The 18,776-nt window shown below is 43.1% G+C and overlaps 1 protein-coding gene and 1 long non-coding RNA gene across 2 annotated transcripts in view; one reads left to right on the top strand and one right to left on the bottom strand.

Moving 5' to 3' along the window:
- The window catches only part of gch1 (GTP cyclohydrolase 1), a 35,522-nt gene that overhangs the window by 13,953 nt on the left and 2,793 nt on the right, over window positions 1-18,776 (bottom strand). The gene's annotated exons all lie outside the window — the stretch shown is intronic.
- The window catches only part of LOC116687289 (uncharacterized), a 6,518-nt gene continuing 4,775 nt past the window's right edge, over window positions 17,034-18,776 (top strand). Inside the window, exon 1 of the long non-coding RNA XR_004331502.1 lies at window positions 17,034-17,044. This is a non-coding gene — a long non-coding RNA (uncharacterized LOC116687289). The remainder of the gene's footprint in view (window positions 17,045-18,776) is intronic.

The following is an 18,776-nucleotide window of genomic DNA, read 5'->3' as shown; positions in this document are numbered from 1 at the left end:
CCCACCTGAAATATTATAGCCCATTATGCACTTTTCGTCCAATGAAAGCTCAAGGCACGGATCTCACATGTTCTGGCGTGCTCACCTTGGCAGTTCTGGAACAACATTACATCCAAATGTCGCCTTGTTTAATGGGACCGTGCCTGTTACTGTCATGTCTTGACTCTGAATGACCTCTCTGGGATCAGAAACGTGCTGTATTTGCTGGACTTACAGCTGCAAAGAGAATGATAGACAACCTGTTGGAAACACCCCATGAAGGTCTATCTGCACGTACCCTTTCTACTTGGATGTAGTGTACATGGACCTTTCCACGTCGTTTTGGGATGCGGTCGGCTCGTAAATTAATGAGAATCAAAGTAATTTAACAAAAATCAAAGTTATTTAAAAATTAAATTGTGAACATGAATGGTCCCCTATCGTGTGTGTGTGTGTGTGTGTGTGTGTGGTGTGTGGTGTGTGTGTGTGTGTGTGTGTGTGTGGTGTGTGTGGTGTGTGTGTGTGGGTGTGTGTGTGTGTGTGTGTGTGTGTGTGTGTGTGGTGTGTGTTTTTTGGCTCCCTCCCTCCTGTTTTCCCTCCCTAGTTATTTAATTTTTTGACATAGTGTATATTGTTTTTATGTAATTTTTTTTTTGGTCCTGGAAGACGTTCCTACAGTTTAACAGTTTGTAATGTTTATTTTTTGAATTTACAAAAAAAAACGTCAAACAACTGTGTGTGTGTGTGCGTGCGTGCGTGCGTGTTGTGTGTGTGTGGTGTGTGTGTGGTGTGTGTGTGTCTGCGTGTGTTTTTGGCTCCTCCCTCCTGTTTTCCCTCCTGATTATTAATTTTTTACATAGTGTATATTGTTTTTATGTAATTTATTTTTTTGTCGAAGACGTTCCTACAGTTTAACATTTGTAAAGTTTATTTTTTGAATTACAAAAAAAACTCAAAACAACTGTGTGTGTGTGTGTGCGTGGTGTGCGTGCGTGCGTGCTGCGGTGTGTGTGTGTGTGTGTGTGTGTGTGTGTGTGTGTGTGGAAAGATCTCCTGATGACAGGTCCATGGCATCGGGCTCACAGTGCATCATAACAGCCAAACAACAGAGGTTAAAACAAAAAAAGACATCTGAATGTGGTTAAACCAATCTGCTGCCCTGTTACACACACACACACACCACACACACACACACCCACACACACACACACACACACAGTCACTCAATAAGCTGCAGAGACTGAAGCAACAAGTCTGTTGTTTTCGGTGAACCGCTCTCCTCGTCTCTTCCACCATTGCCAGTCAGGAATTAAAAATGCAGCAGTGAGAGCGAGAGCGTCTGCGTCGTCACAAACTGATAAAACGGTTTTATTGAACCCCCCCGACACTGAAAAAAAGCAATAAGGCAACACAGGAAGGAGCGTTTGGAAGCGGAGCTATATTTAGAACTGGTGTTTGCCAGAGAAACAGAGAAGTTGAATGATAAAACGAGGCAGATGAACGTGGAGGTGAACCGGTGGTTTCAGGTCCCTGCTGGTTCCCAGCGATGACGCGGCGGCAGAACACACAGCGAATAAGGCTCAAATAAGAAAACCGCTTCATACATAAAAACGTACATAAACAACCTCCAGTGGATCTGCAAATGATACACCCACTTAAACCGATTAAAAATAGATATTCATTTAATACTATTAATTAAAATGCAGTAATTGGTCAATAAATTGATGAAAAGTCAATATACAGTACATTAAAAAGGAAGTGGATTTATGGGTAAATCCAGCAGATGAACTTATGGTGAATAAATTATACAGATAGTTACGCTGCCTACACATGACCCACGGTAAAAGCACTCTCACCCGTTTTCCAACGCTCGGATTGCCGCTCAAAGTTAGAAATGATTTCAACTTTGACCCAGGTGACTGACCTTTCAGTGCAACCAATCCCAGACTGCCCCTGCGCTCTGCGCCCTACCCGTGGTTCTGCACCAATCATGTGTAGGCAGCATAGGGTGTTGCAATTATGTGAATCTGTAATAATTAAAATGTGTTTAAAAAATAAGACTTTTTTGGGGAAAAACAGGAGATTCTTCTTTATTGGTTTTCATCTCTCCTCCATGTTTCCCTCTCGGCAGACGTGCTGACGACGCCATCTTCGACGAAGACCACGACGAGATGGTGACGTCAAGGACATCGACATGTTCTCCATGTTGAACATCACCTGGTGCCCATCTTCGCCGGGTGAGCACACCCAGCTCTTCCTCCTCGGAAGAACAAGCTGGAGTTTTCATTTTAAATCTGTATCATTTTTTCCCCCATCCTGTACATATTCAAATATTTGTTCTTTTTACTTTATTCCATTATTATTTCATGTATATTGTATGTATGATATTTTTCCTATATTTCATTTATATTTATATTCTGTGCTTTGTGACTGATTTTGCTGCTGCAACACCGAATTTTCCCATTTTTCTTGGGTCAATAAACATCTACTATCTATCTATCTATCTATTCTATCTATCTATCTATCTATCTACTCTATCTCTATCTATCTATCAATACAAACGTTAGGATCCCCGAGTCTGACGATGCCATTCTGAATCCGTCTGTCAGGGTGTCAGCAGGCTCTTAAAAACGATAAAATTTCTAAATCAAAATTTTAGGCCTTAAAAGGTTTTGAACGTTTTATGGTTACAGGTCGTAATAATTCTGAACGGTCTTAATTTTCCCACGTTCATGTAATGTAACACTTCCCTTTATGCTTACCTACAGTGCAGTTTTATTTTTTTTTTTGTCTAGTCAGATAATATTGCTGTATAGACTACAAATGACCCAACATGCAACTTCTATTGAAGCAAACTTCTAACACCAGTCCTATAAAGCACATGTGGAAATCGGGGGGGTATAGTTTCAGACATGTTTCCGGACCTTGACATCTAATTCTTCATTCTTTTTTTGATGTTGTGATATGATCTTAAATTTAATTCATAATGGTCTTAAAAAGGTCTTAAAATGTTATGTGTCAGTACTCCCACAGAGAGAACCCCCGAGTCGCTTTGCTTTTTTTGATAAAATCATAAAGGGGACTTTTTTTCTTAGAGACTGCAATTATGTATTATTTAATAATATAAAAAAAACAAACGTGGTAGAGATGTGTGTCTGCCCACAGAGACCATGAGAACATCAGATTACCCCCCCCCCCATGCAGCTGTCCCATCATTCCTCTCCACGAGAAACCCGATTGCTCGTCCCTCTTCCTGATTCTCAGCCGCGGTGCTTGTTGTTTCCGACAATAGTGGACTGGCAGCTATCCTTTTCTACCGCTGAATTGGCTATGATGACAGCAACATACACCAACCTTACCACACCTCCTGTGTGTGTGTGTGTGTGTGTGTGTGTGTGTTTTAGCGTGGCCATCGTGGCGTTTGTGTCCCTAAACCCCCTCCCTTCCTCCCCTCTTGTCATCCTCAGCAGCGTTGCCTCTTGTCCCCCTCTCTCACTGTCCGTCTGTCTTGTTTGTCTCTCAGTGACCACCACCTCCTCCTCTTCCTCCTCTCCTCTACCTCCTCCTCCTCTTCCTCCACCTCCTCTTCCTCCGTTGTTGGTCAGCTGGCTTGCGGGTAGCCACTGGCTGTTTGATAAACTGTCCTAATGTCTGCAGACGAGCAGTACAACACCTGAAGAGAAACTACACTGCACAGTTCAGTCAAATCATTTGTCTCATATCGCCTTGTAAAGGTCCCTTAAATGGTATCGTTGCTTCGTCAATTGATTGTAGTTCTTATTGATACTGGTCATCAAGGGGTCCAATACCGAACGGCTTAGAGAGAAAGGCAGTTTTGACTGTTTTGTCCCCTACTTTGAGTCCATCCATGGACATCTGTGTCATGTTGCCCCCATCTCTTTTCGGTCATTGCCTCCCCCAAATATATATACAACAATATAGAAATAAATAGAATGGCAGGGAAAATTTAGTTTTCTAGGAAGCTAAAACTGAGCCCATTTCTCCATGTCTAATATTTAACTAAAAAAGGACCCCAATGCATCATCAATATTAAGAAAACGTGCTTAGTTGAAATACTTTCTTTTATGACACAACACAATCCAGATTGCATACGTGGCTCCAGCTGTAATCATTGCTGGACCACCCCTGAGGAAAAAACACATGTTGCCTTCTAACAGCTCTTTTTGTCACATGACGTATTACACCTCGTCACTTATTGGACGATTTAGATTTCAGTGAGGAGAATTAAACAGTTAGAGTCAAGTTGCGCCTTCGGTCGTCGTCTATAATTCCCCGCTTATGATAGCCATGGCTGATTACAGCTATACCTGATATAAATAGCCAAACCTGAACGCGCACACTTGTACTTTGGTTAAAGACACAAAATCAGCAAACAACTCCGGATCAACGGAACGGAGATAGATTCTACCCAACATGAACAAAACTAGCATGTTTCTAACAGTTGCACAACCAGAGACGTACAAACCCGGGTAAATATGGAGTTAATTTGAAAATGGAGACAGCTTAGGTCAAGTTTCCGTCGGCAAATTCCTCCTGACGGTAATTATAAGCTAAGGCTAATTCTATCAAGCTATCACTCGCATTATAAATAGCCACGTGAGGCGCGAACATTTGTTCTTGGTTAAAATCAGCAACATAATAGTAGAATAATCGCGATCAAAGTTTGATCCAAATAATCGTGATTATTTTTGGCCAATAATGTGCGCCTAATAAAAATACAACTTAAGATATTAAAATTAAGTCCAAGTTCAAAATCGTGTTGCAAAGGGCATTGTGAGCGCCCTCTGGTGGACAGACGTATGCAACGCCAATCTCAAACAGGGGACAGTCGTTTTTATGTTTAAATATTCATTTATCAGATAATTATTTTCATTAAAATATTCGGAGAATTTTTTTTTTTTTTACATTGGCCATTAAATGCCGTACCGATAGATCGGGAATGCCTAATATCGGCCGAATATGTCGGCTTAAGAGCCTACAGTATCAGAACTTAGTGGGTGTAACAAACAGTAAATGTGCCGTAAACCAACCTATGAACTAAAGTGGCTGTAAATGAAAGATTCCTCTCATTCTTATTATGTATGTATTTCTGTTGAACCCGGCCCCTCGTTCCCTCGAAGCGTGGCCGGTAAACACGAACAAGTGAGCAGATAAGGGAAAAGACAGCTGTCACGTCGGTCTGTTGATGCGATATGCAGATCGCTCCAGCAGAGAGGAGAAACTGGAAGAAAAAGAGATCTTTGCACGCCGTTGCCGTGCCCTTTCTCTCCTCTCGTCAAAATGCGTCTGCATTTGTAGTGGAGCCGGTGTTGTGCGTGCGTCAGGCGTTTGTGTGTTAGGAATTAGAGCCTGCAGACATCCTCAGCAGTGATTCTGCAGCTGATGACTCCGTCTCTCACTTCCATCGTCTGTTGTTATCCCCCAGCTCGGCGCTCGACATTTTGTTGCCGTGTTTTTTCGTCCTCTGCGTATTGGTCATTATAAACAAATATGTGTTTTACTTACTTACCCAGCGATTTTTTTTACACGACAAGAGCTACTAAGGTTCTATTTTTCAAGAAACCACTCGTATTTTAATGGATTTCCCTTAAAGAAAAGGCAGGCGGCGGTCAAAGTGAATTAATTCTGTGTAGCCTGCAGTCACGTTAGCTACAAGAGAGAGAACACGGCAGGTTTACCATTCATCTTCAATGGGAGTGGCCGTATGCCACGAGACAGACGGCCAAACATCACAAGAAGTCTTTTTTGCAATGCTGAGTAATGCGCCAAAGCGACTGCCAATCGGATTTAGGCAGCGCGCGGGCAGCGTGACTTGCTCGAGTTGAAAATCATTCAATGGCGGAAATGCTTCAAGACATCGATTCTCAATATATCTTAAAGTTTGGCATTTTATTTCATGTATTTTAGTAATCGAGAAATACATACTTTTAAGTCCAAAACATTTTTCTTGTGACTTTGACAATACCTGAGTGACTTGGAGACCGTCGCATCATTAGGCGACAAGCCTGCTACTATCGGACAGAAGCGCTAGACACGCCCAGGAAAGACGCCCGTTACAGGAGAGGTGTGTTAGGGGTTTGTGGGGAGAGTGTGTGTCGCATGGTTTAGAGGTAATGTGATCTTAGGGTAAAACATAGGGTAAAACATGATGGAGTTTTGTCATGTTGATTGGAAATAATCGTTAGAGAATCATCGTTGGGGACCGTGAATGCAGGTAGTTTATATCAGTTTTCATTAGAATATTATTTATGTATAAAACAAAAATTTGCTTTTTGGCGACCCAGATTTGTGCTTTTTGGCGCCACAGATTGTCAGCTGGTAGAGCGGGCGCCTATATAGAGGTCTCCTCGATGCCGCCGGCCTGGTTCAGGTCGCCCTGCGCCCTTTACGCACGTCATCCCCTCCCTCTCGCTCGCTCTTCGCTCTCGTCCTCCCCTTGAATGTCTAGCTGTCGTCGGTCAAACATACAAGGCCAAAAACTGCTCAAAACAATATCTAAAAAAAAAATAAATGCTTCATTTACAAAAACAAGACACCAAAAAGTCGACAGCGTGGCACGTTTCATGCTCTCCGTGAACCACGCACCACCACTCTCCGCCTCCAGCGGGATTCTGGTTAACATTTTATCTGAGTCTTGTGGGGATCAGATCAAATTCGAACAGCTGAGTTTTGCACAAGTCCTTTATCCTAGAGTGGAAAAACAGGCTAACTACTGTAGTATACAGTGTCTGAATACTGAAATTTGGTCCACTGTGTCAGTTCACATCGTTACCTGCCCAACAAGATAGCTGGCCTCAGCAAGTTGGGCCATGTGAGTACATTTACTCTAATTATGTTGTGCATGTGACAGACCACTGAAGCTAGTGTGTATTTAAGCTGATTATTCAAAGGTGTGTTTGTGTTTGTGTTTGCACTAGTGTTGAATCTGATCCCACTGACCCCAATACCTTAGGCTTATCACACTACACCCTTGACTAACCCAGTCACTTGACATAGCACACCACGTTGTGATGAGAACCCCGCTAATGTGTGGCAGTAGCTCCGTTGGGTGGCAGTAGCTCAGTTTGTGTGGCAGTACTCATTGGGTCGGCATGTAGCTCTCAGTTGGGTGGCAGTAGCTCAGTTGGGTGGCAGTAGCTCAGTCCATAGGAGTTGGGTTGGGGAACCAGAGGTCCACTGGTTTCAAGTCCTCGGCGTGGGACCAAAAGTAGGGAGTGTGAATTGGTGGCTGGAGAGATGCCGCTTCACTCCTGGCACTGCCAGGTTCTGTTAGCAATGCACCGTACCCCCCCCCACCCGCGCAGGCGCTGGTTCGGTCTGTCAGCCCACTCACTCTGCCATTCTCCATTAGTGCATGTATAGTCCTGAGTCATGTGCGTGTGTGTGTATTTTCAGGACTGTGTGTGGACACAGATTGTAAATTGTCATTCCCGTCCCTAAATCAATAAAACATATTTAAATTCTTTTTTTTAAATCGTCACATTTTTGAATAACCAAAGGAAGCTCCTGGAATGGTGTAGATGTCGCTCAAGCTGCAATCTGGGGGGCAACAAATTAAAATATTTTGTTTCCTCCACATTTTTGATCTGGTGAGAAAGAAATGAACACTGCCAAGGTGTTATAGGAGGGTTTCAATGGAATTCTGGGTTTGGCAACTCGTTTTCAACTCAGTTCTTATTTTCGTTTTTTGGCTGAAATCTGGCACGCGTGCCAGAAGGCAAACAGTGAATGATCCCCGAAGACCATCACAGTTACAGCCTGACCTAAGTCTTTTCAACCTGCGCACTCTTCCTCCCACTGCGGGGTAGTTTAGCATTTCCAGTACGTTCACTTCAGGTTGACTTCCAAATAATCGGTTCAGATAATCTGGATAAATTGTTGGCTTGTTCACGACCAGTTTGTTCTTCTCGCTGCTTCGTGCTTCTCGCCCATCCTTGAATCTTCCTTTAAGATTAGTAGAGAACCATGGAGAATTTCATGTTGTGAATAGCCTAGTATCTCATTCAGTCACTTCTTTATTTCTTTATCTTAATAATGTGGTACACACACCAGTGTTGGGAATGAATACTTCCAAACTTTGTATTCCGTTACAGATACCCATACATGCCCAAAATTATTTTTAACGTATACCGTTACTTACTCAATCTGAGTACGTATCTGAACACTTGTACACCTCACATTGAATTTTAGCTTGGGTAGGAAATGGCGCCACTCGGATCTGCAGGTTTCTGGGAGTTTATTCGCAGATATGAGGGCATAGAAACGAGCGCTGCTTCACCCTGTTTTGTGTCTGACTCTGGGGACGAAAGCAGACCTTTCCCAGATGACCTGAGAGTTCTGGGTTTGGTCCTAGTGTAGTAGAAGAGCAGAAATGTCTTTTGGCCGAGTGATGTGATCCAGTCCCTTGGTCTAGTGAGGACTGGAGTGATTTGATCCGTCTCCTTATCTTAATGAGGACTGGAGTGAATGTGATCCAGTCCCTTGTTCCTTAGTGAGGACTGGAGTGATGTGATCCAGTCCCTCTTGGTCTTAGGAGGACTGGAGTGATGTGATCCAGTCCTCTTGGTCTAGTGAGGACTGGGTGATTGATCAGTCTCTTGGTCTTAGTGAGGACTGGAGTGATGTGAGTCCATTCTCTTAGGTCTAATGAGGACTGGAAGTGATGTGATCGCAGTCTCTTGGTCATTACTGTGACTGGAGTATGTGAATCCATCTCTTGGGTCTTAGTGATGACTGGATTGCTGGGATCCGTCTCTTGGTCTTGTGAGGAACTGGAGTGAGGATCCAGTCTCTTGTCTTAGTGAGGAACTTGAGTGATGTGATCCAGTCTCTGGTCTTCTTGAGAGGACTGGAGGGGATGTGTCCAGTCTCTTAGTCTTAATGGGGACTGAGTGATGTGATCCAGTCTCTTGGTCTTACTGAGGACTGGAGTGATGTGATCCTCTCCTTGGTCCTTAGTGAGGACTGATTGATGGTATCCAGTCTCTTGGTCTTAGTGAGGACTGGAGTGATGTGATCCAGTCGCGTGGTCTTAGTGAGACTGGAGTGATGTGATCCAGTCTCTTGGTCTTAGTGATGACTGGAGTGATGAGTCCAGTCTCTGGTCTTATGAGGACGGAGTGATGTGATCCAGTCTCTTGGTCTTAGTGAGGACTGGAGTGATGTGATCGCAGTCTCTTGGTCTTAGAGATGACTGAGTGATTGATCCAGTCTCTGGTCTTAATGAGGCTCTAGCAGCAACTTCCTGGGTCAGCTGCAGCTGTCTGATTGATTTTTTTTAGGAACCTGTAAAGACCCGTTACAGTATTCAGTCTACTGGCAGCTGAAAGCAGGGACCAGTTTTTTTAAGTCCTTTTAACATGCATTGCCCTTTAACCCTTGATATCTCTTAAGGCGATACTAGGGCTGCACCAGGGCATGGACAGGTGTGGAAACCAACATCACATTTCTTTCAAGCGATGTTTTTTTTTTAGATTGTAAAAAAAAAAGAACTTCACATCGAGCTTCTTTTTCTGTCACGCCTTCCACATAATGTCCACGAGGACTGGACGAAGGACCTTTCATCTCCGAAGCAGCTTTTTTCCCTATTTTGTCCTCTTGCCTTTCTAATGTACATAAGCGCGCGTGGCCCTCTCCTCGTGCTGCACATCTTGTCTTGTGACATTTCTCGAGTGGCAGGTCGGATTTGTCCTTGCAGTGTTTGCTCCCAGAGAAGAGCAACAGGTCGTAAGGTGAAGACCGTGTCCTTTCTGCAGAGCTCTTCATTTTTCCTCTGCTCCCTTCTCAGACCACATGGCTCAAATGACTGTTTGTTTTATTTTTGGGGCTTCACATGGCGGGGGAGGGGGGTGGTTTACATGTTTGCAAAAAAAACGCAACGAGCAGACCTCGGTTCTAGATGTGACATAGTTGACATTTAAAAAGGATGGAGGAGTCAGTAAGTTAAAGTAGTCTCATGAAACAGATCGACCCCCAACAGACAGCACGCTTTGACCAGTCTTGTATAAGTACTTATTACAGCATGTTGGAGTAAAAGTACGCCAGTTGGAGTACTCCAAAAGTAGCTTTCCAGAAATTGTTCAAATGGTTAAAGTAACGTCACCTTTTAGAGTAATAATACATACAAAATATTATATAATATAAGTAAAAGTGCGAAAGGAACTGATATTTACTGACCTAAGTCTCAAACGTAATTTTCTGATATTAAATGTACTTAATTATTAGAAACTTTGATCATGAATTTTTATGGCCAAACTATCTTTGGGTGTTCGTCTTGTACCATGGCGGCACGATGCACCACGTGCTTCAGTGACACCACAGTTGTTATGCTGCCTTCATCTGTTCTTTAGGGGTTTTTTTATTTTTAATTTTGGCGCTTGGCAACAAACTTGCCGTCAAGAAATCACGATTTCCAAACCGTCTTTTTTCCATATGTGACAAATTTCTTCTGATGTTATTTTGTAGTAACGGGTTAACTTAGTATTAACGAAGATGCTTAGTTCAATGTAGTTGAGTAAAATAAAAGTTTTTCCCGACAATATAAATAATGAAGTAAAGTATACAGACGTGAAAATTCTCCTTAACATTAACAAAGTATTTTTACTTTGTTACATTCAACACTACTGTGGCACACAACGTCCATCGGGACGATACTAACCTCTGCCCGTTACACACATACTAAACACAACTGTTTTTGTATTTACAGTCTTTGTCTCTGTTTCTGTTTCTGGTATTTATTTTTTTCTTATTCTGTTTAATATCCTATGTGTTGTTTGTATGTCTCACCCATCACTAAGGCAAATTCACCACGTGTCAATAGACTGTTTCTGATTTCTAGATTTTCTGATTTCTGATTGTGGTCGTACTGTGGCCGACATTGCAACGCACCGCGACCTAATGACCACACACGCAATCAACCAAAACCCAGGCAAATAAATCATCTTCATTAATGTGACACACATTGCGCAGCATTAGCAACGAGGCTCTAATTACACACACAAACAAACCAAATCCAGCACTCTGCAATATCGAAAACGTTCAAAAGAACAGCACCAGTCCGTAAAAGGAATGCCACAGCTGAATTTAGACCCCACGGAGAGGAGAGGAGAGAGAGAGAGAGAGAGACGGGCACGTTCAAGTCCTCAGCGTTGTGAAATGGTGTGCAGCAGCTTTGAGATGATCGACTGTAATTAATAATCCATGTTTGGATTGTTTTTCTTTTTTCTTTCGTTTCTTGGCCTCAGGTCCAGGTTAATAAGGGCGGAGCTCTCGTCCCCCCGTGGGGTCGAGTATCAAGCGGTTCCACTTAGTCGCTCCCTCTAACCAGAGGCCTGGAGAACTCCGTTGTGTAATTGGATTAAGTCTTGTTTTCGGCGTCTGTGTGCTTTTTTCTTTTTGGCAGCGTTTTCTATATTTGCGGCTTTGTCTATTTTGCAGCCTGTTCTAAATGACGGGCATGTGTTGCCAAATTTAAAATGAAGTGTTTTCAATACTTGTGTTTGTTTCATGACATGTTGTTTTCAGTCATCATGTTTGGGGGGGGCGTATCAGTAGCTCATTCCAGTGGGGAGTTTGTAAACAAGGGTCACGGGTCAAGTCCCCGTATGGACAAAAATTACGGAGTGTGGATTGGTGGCTGGAGAAATGCCAGTTCACCTCTGGGCACTGCCCGGTGCTGTTGAGCCAAGGCACCGTACCCCCCCCCCCCCCCCCCCCCAACCACTCAGGGCGCTGGTCAGCTGACGCCCACTCACTTGACATCTCTCCATTAGTGCATGAATGTCCTGAGCATGATGGGTATTCAGGCCTGTGGTGTGTACCACAGAGTGTATTATAATTTTCCCCACTGGGTGATTGATAATGCTTTTTTTTTTTTTTATTTGTTTAAGTTGTCAGTTGTGTGCCCCTGTCGGCCACCGTAGGTCTTGCCTCTCAACACTTTCACAACATTCTCTGCCGCTCGACGAATCACATTAAAAATAGTTACTTTTTTTTCTCCATCTCGCATACTTTTGCTTAGTTCACTTTTCACTGTAGTGTTTAGGAAACTACAGGAAAGTACATTGTTGGGACTATCTTCAGCGAGGACCAATCCCGCATTTGGTGCTCTAGGGAGAACATTGTGCATCTCGGTTATGTGTGTGGGGCTGAGTGTGTGTGTTTGTGGTCACTGGTGCGTTTGATTTAATGGCACATAAGACGAAGATATGGATGTCTTACTGAGTCCTTTTCCTCTCTTTTTCAGGATTGTTGAAATCTACAGCCGTCGACTACAAGGCGAGTTGGAGTCCGTGTTACACAACACAGCCGATTCAGAGTTTTCATTTGTCTGTTGTCTCTTCTGAGTGACCCCGTTCATGTTTGTTCCGTGCTTTGCGTCCACAGTTTGGATGAGTTTGACACAAACGATCGCCGTGGCGATCACGGGCCCTGCAGCCGACGGCGTCGGCGTGGGTCATCGAGGACGTTTTAACGTCTCCGAGGACCTGGCACCTCATGTCCCTTCTCTCTTCTTTTCTCCTCCCCTCCTTTCGTTCCCTTTGATTTTCTCCTCTTTTCGTCACTATGTGCTCCTTTCCTTCACCCCCTCTTATTTCAACTCCCTCTCCTTTTCTTTTCTCATTTAAATCATTTTTTAACTCATTTTTTCTTTCTCATGTCATTTTTTCCCGGCCTTGGTACACCTTCATTCCCTCCTTCACGCCTCTTCGTTTTTTTTATACGCATATCCTTTGTCTTTCATTACTTTTATTCTAGCACTTGAGTTCCTATTTTTTCATCCCACCTTCTTTGCTTTCTTTTCTTTCTACTTTGCTCTTTTTATTCTCATTTATTTATTCTTTTACCCCTGTTCCTCACTTCATTCGTTTTCATTTCCTGCTTTTTTTGTGTCATCTCTCATAATTTCCTCATACTTTTCTTCTTGTCAGACAGAACTTAAACTCTTTCGCTGCGTCTCATTTCTTTCATCTTCATCCCTTCAATTTACGTTCATTCACGTCCTCTTTTCTGTTACAGCTCGTCCTTTTTCTCGCATCTCTTCTTTTTGCATTACTTTAATCCTAATTCTTTTTTACTTTTTTCATCACATTTATTTCCTTTCACATCTGCAAACATTTTCTTCACATCTTCTTGTCTTTTCTTTCTTTCTAACTTATATTTTCTATTACTCTCCGTTTCCCTTCACTTTACTGCCTTTCGTTACTCTCATCCGGTATCAGATCTTCCTTTCTTACCTCGTCTTTTAAGAAAATGTTTCTAATTATACTTTTTATTAATCCCCAGTTGGGAATTACAATTGTACCTCTATGTTTTACACACAACCTTAACTACAAATACACACCACACCAGAGGTCCTTGACATGCCATATGGGCAATTGGGGGGGGTGCCTTGCTCAAGAGCACCTCGCAGTGTCTGAGTGAACTGTCATTCTCTCCACGCTCCAGTCCATACTTTGCTCCTATGGTCCGTATGGGGACGTGACCCCGCAACCCTCTGGTTCCACCCCCCTACAGACTTAACCTCTCATTCCCTTTACTGTATTTCCATCACTTCATTTCCTTCCTCTTCTCTATTATCTCCTCCTTCTCTTGCACCCCCCCCCACCTTCTTTTTATTCTCTAATTTAAGTCATAGGATCTCCTTCCCTCACCCTTTTTCCCTTTTCTCTACTTAACCCTCTGAACCCACTTTTCACTACTCTGTATCTACCACATTATCATCCTGTTCTTTATTCCCTTTTTGTTTCATTTGCTCCTTTCCTTCATCTCTCTACTTTATTTACTTTTGTTTTTGCTGATGTTTTCATTTTTCTTTCTTTAACATATCTTCATTCCTTCAGCCTGTTTACTTTGCTTCGTTGACCTCTGTTCTGTTACTCTCTTCCTTTCCCTTCACCGCCTCTTCTTGATGTTCTCCTCTCTTTGCATTATTCCATTCATTCCTGTTATGTATCACTTTCATTTCTTGCTTCCTTTTTTCGTTACACCCCTCCTTCCTTCTTTATACTCTCCTCTCTGTGTTTTGGTCTATCTCCTTTTGCCTCTCGTTTTTTTTTCCCTTCCTGTCTCTTCACCTCCTTTAGCGTTGACCTTCTCCTCCTCTCTGCAGCCACATGTGGATGGTTGATGCGAGGGCGTTCAGAAGATGAACGTAAAACCGTCACCAGCACCAGGTTGGGAGTTTTCAGGAACTCCCAAAACCCCCGCGAACGAGTGGTCTACGCTGATTCAGAAGCTGAGGAGGACAAGGCCTTTCTCCTCTTCCCACGTTGCCTGTGGCTACCTCCACCTTCATGACCGCTGCCGTGCCTACCTGTGTGTGTGGTGTGTGTGTGTGTGTTTGTGTTTGTGGTGTGTGTGTGTGTGTTTGTGTTTTGTGTGTGTGTGTGTGTTGCACATCTCACCACATTGACAAGTGTTGTACTGTGTTTCCAGCCCCGATCTATTGAGGGAGCGTTGCCGTGGGTTTGTCTGTGTTAGAGGCTGCGACTGACTGTTGTTTACTTTTTGCGGCGCCCAACGCAGACTTTGCCCTCTTTTTGTCCTCGTGGATGTCCTCCTTCATCAAATATTTTCATGTGGGGCCTTTTTAATGGGGGTGAGATATGTCCTGTGAATGAAATTGTAGTGAATCAGCTGATGGTCTGGATTGCGTGATCCTTCTCGAATGCTAGACCATACATCATGCCAGTTGAGACTGATACCCAAACCCTCTCAATAGAAAAGGCCTCCTTCCTCCGCGGCGCTGTGGAGGAAGGTCTGGCAATGCAAGGACATGGTCGCCGTGCAACTAAACACTCACACTGTTGTAGCTGTTGCCTTAGCACATCCTAGTTGCAGCACACTTTAACATTTAAAATGCTTTAAACTATGATATAAACCTAGACTGGGTAAACCCCGCCCACCAATCATAAACTGGCTCATCTACCTGGCGCGCTATTGGCGGGTTTAACACGATGACGATAGAGAAACGACCAAGCAGCTTCTTGTTTACGTTCAACATAACGTTGGCCACTGAACTCCACCAAAGCGCAGCAACCCAGTGATGCTGCTGTAGCTTCTACGTCACCCGGATCGTTGCTCTGATTGGTTGAAGGACTATCCAATTGTGTACAGAGTCATTTGAACTACTGTGTGCCCATTGGTCACGGTTTCTCTTGTGCAGAGAAAATCCAGAGCAGACTCCCCAGACCAACGCTCAATCTCAAATCTATTGAGCTTGGTCTGGTGATATCCAGACTGATATAAACCTGTAAATTCTGCACATTTAGCCTGGTTCTTCAAATGTAAATCTACATTAAATACAGTCTACAGCCATGTAGACCTGTCCTGTAAAGCCGCCGGCACAGTGGTGCATGTAACTACATGTAGCTAGCAGTGGATAGTAATGGAATATAGCAGCGCTTTCTACCAAAAATCGCTGAATAAAGGCTTGCAAACAAAAAAGCTACACAATCAGACATGTACCGGAGGAACAAACTGGGGCTGATGGCTGTTTGCTGCTGAGAAGGTAGCGTACTAAACAATACAATGTGTTATATTAAGGAGGAATTCTACTCCCTCTCATTACAGCTTTTTACACCGTCAGATAGAGTTAAGGTTGCATGTCTCACGCACACGCACGCACACGCGCACACGCACACACAGAGAAGGAAAATAACATTAAGTCAACCTTAACTAAATAAAGGGCAGCTGGCGAGGACTGCTGGTTCGGACGCCCTGGGTGACAGAAAGACGAGGCAGTTATCAGGTAATGACAGTCTTACTCATCATCAGCTCTACATTCGTGATGCTGAGTGTGTGTGTGTGTGTGTGTGTGTGTGTGTGTGTGTGTGTGTGTCCACATGTTGCCACATTCTGAATGAAACAGGAAACGGTGGAGTGAATGACTGAATAAACAAGGTTATTCATTTATTGTTTAGGCAGCAAGTATGTGACGCACTCGCGCACACGCGCGCGCACGCGCGCACACACACACACACACACACACACACACACACACACACACACACACACACACACACACACACACACACACACACACACACACACACACACACACACACACACACACACACACACACACACACACACACACACACACACACACACACACACACAATACATAGTCTTAACCCTGGAGTGTATTTATGACTCACCCCTTTACGTCCCTGCCTTTAAACACATACAGGAAAAAAAAACACTCTTTTTATATCCCATAACATTCTGTGTTAATGCAGTTTTCAGATCTGATGAGTTTTGTGAAATTTCACTTTGCCTGGCCTTAAGTTGGAGGCCACAAAGGGATTTTTTTGTGTATTTGTTGCTAGACAATCACACAATCAGCTGATGATCAGCTGTCAGTCTTTCAAAACAGGTGTTGGGTGCAGCAGCTTGCAGCGTCTTACTTCATATTAAAATGTACACACTTTAGTTAGCCGCTGCTATATTCCATTGGTGCCTACCATGTCATGGTAGCTTGGCAGGAAGGGGGCTAAATGACCAGGAAGGGGGCTAAATGACCAGGAAGGGGGCTAAATGACCAGGAAGGGGGCTAAATAACGCTCCAAAATAAGGCTACATTTTGGCAAAATTAAAAGTGACATGGCCATTTGAGAGATTTTTGGTTTTATACCGCCTCTGCACTAAAGAAGGTACTCTACTACTGTAGACTGTATATTGTTCATGATAAATGAAAAGTACCAGGAGTGTGCTCATAAACCAGTCAACAAAAAAGACACCCAAGATATTACAATTCATCTTGAGGGGAAACATGAATATATGCATGAGGTTTCATGTCAATTGTTCTTTATGCTCCGGGCCATTGTCTGGAAACCTCTTGACCATATTTATGCACATGAGTACAGAAGCATTAGCACGGAGAGTATGGTCGTATCGGGCTGCCAGGGTTCATGCAGTCACATCAGTTTTATTATACCGTCCAAAATCAAACATTTTTCCTTTGATGGGATATTTGGTCACTCCTCAGAATAAACAATAACAAACTGCACTGAAAGACACAATATATGACTTCAGGAGAGAAGTCCACTATAGTCCCAGAGAGCATTGGAGTAGGACACATCCAATCAGAGGGCTAAAAGCTGGGTGACGTTTAGAGGTTGTTTTTTTTTTTTGGGAAGGGGGGCTTAAAGAGACAGGAGCTAAAACGGAGCGTTTCAGACAGAAGGAGAATACAGGTATATTCAGACAGACAGTGTGAGAAAAATAATGTGTTTTTTAACTTAAAACATGTAAACATGTTCTAGTAGAAACCAAAAATACAAGTAGGAAACTGAAAATGAGAAAAAAAAGAGTCCATAGTTTGGGCTCTTTAAAGAGATGGTTCAGAGGTACTGGTTTTCCCAGAGTCAGAAACTAATTATTGTCTTAGGACAGACCTGTTGCTATGTATTTAGTGTAGTATGAAGTTATGTCTAACAGCAATATTAGGCTGTCTTGGCTCAATTGTTAAGTGTCTATGGAATCAAATAATGTAATTATGATCCCATAGACGTCCAGGGATTGAGCAAAACTAAGCAAGTAAACTAAAGAGGGAGGCCTTTCAGTCTGAGGTAAGGCCCCCAGTCTCAGACTTTGAAAACCACTGCTCTCTAGAGGATGTGCTAAAAGGCTAATGTGTATTAATATTATCTGAATAACAATTACAAAATAAGGATTAGAAAATAATATAGTATATATATTGCAGTTTTTATTTGTTTTCATGCTTCCATCTAATTGTCAAGCGAATTTAAAGCAAACTTTAAAAAAGAAATAAAAGAAAATGCGATTAGAAGCGTTTCCATCAACTGGTTTGTAGCGAATAAACTACTCTACGCAAAGCGTAGTTTTACCAAAAGTTGTCGTTACGCGTGGTTGTAAGTCGGTGTGCAGGGCCAAACCGTTCAAGCTGTTGAACCAATTCCTTAAATTACCCGACGTGGCTGAGGCCCCGGCTACAGCGCACCGCAACTCCACCACGCACCTTGTTCCACATGTGCACGGCGCCCTGGATGGGACCCGCATCCCGATCCCTCCCCCCATCCCATGGGTACCGCGACTATAGTCACGTGAGTTACATGTTCGCTACGTCACAACTTATTTGGCAAAGCGGTTTCCATCTCCCATTTTACGTATTAACTTTTTCAAACAAGGCAAAAACCATCTCAAGCATGCATACAAACTTTTTTGCGAATGAGTTTTTTTCTCTCAAATTTGTCCTTTTGCATCAATATTTTTTAGAGCGTTACTTCAAAATGTGCATAAAAATAGGTTGATGAAACATGACTAATGATAGTGAACATTTTAATCTGTAATCCTGTGATATCACAAGATTAGAATTCCTGTTTAATCTTTGCATAATTGTTCCTCGTTACAGTTGTGTTGGTCAGGAGCTCGACAACAAGAGGATTTTAGGCTCATGTTGTGGTGCAAGCTGAGCACATGACAAACACACACGTGAACACACACAAACGCACACACACACACGTGAACACACACACGTGAACACACTGGTAAAACAGTGTGGCCCTTACTAAGAAATGCTTTAACTCTCCACAAACATCCAGCAATGTGTGTTTTTGTGTTCTCTGCTTTCCAACAAGTCAAAGGGGAGTCTCCGGCATCAGCCAATCGGAGGACAGACAGAGCAACCGCCACTGTCTGCAGAACAAACACACACACACATCATCGATACTGTCCATCTCTGGAGGTTCAGAGGTGAGAGGAAGGGGAGAGCGGAGAGGTTGTACCTGTTTGAGATCATCAATCACCATAAC

The sequence above is a fragment of the Etheostoma spectabile genome, chromosome 1 (genome assembly GCF_008692095.1).
Source record: "Etheostoma spectabile isolate EspeVRDwgs_2016 chromosome 1, UIUC_Espe_1.0, whole genome shotgun sequence".
In the NCBI taxonomy this organism is placed as follows: Eukaryota; Metazoa; Chordata; class Actinopteri; order Perciformes; family Percidae; genus Etheostoma; species Etheostoma spectabile.
Note: the sequence above shows the minus strand (reverse complement) of the source record. Positions and strands in the feature narration are given on the sequence as shown.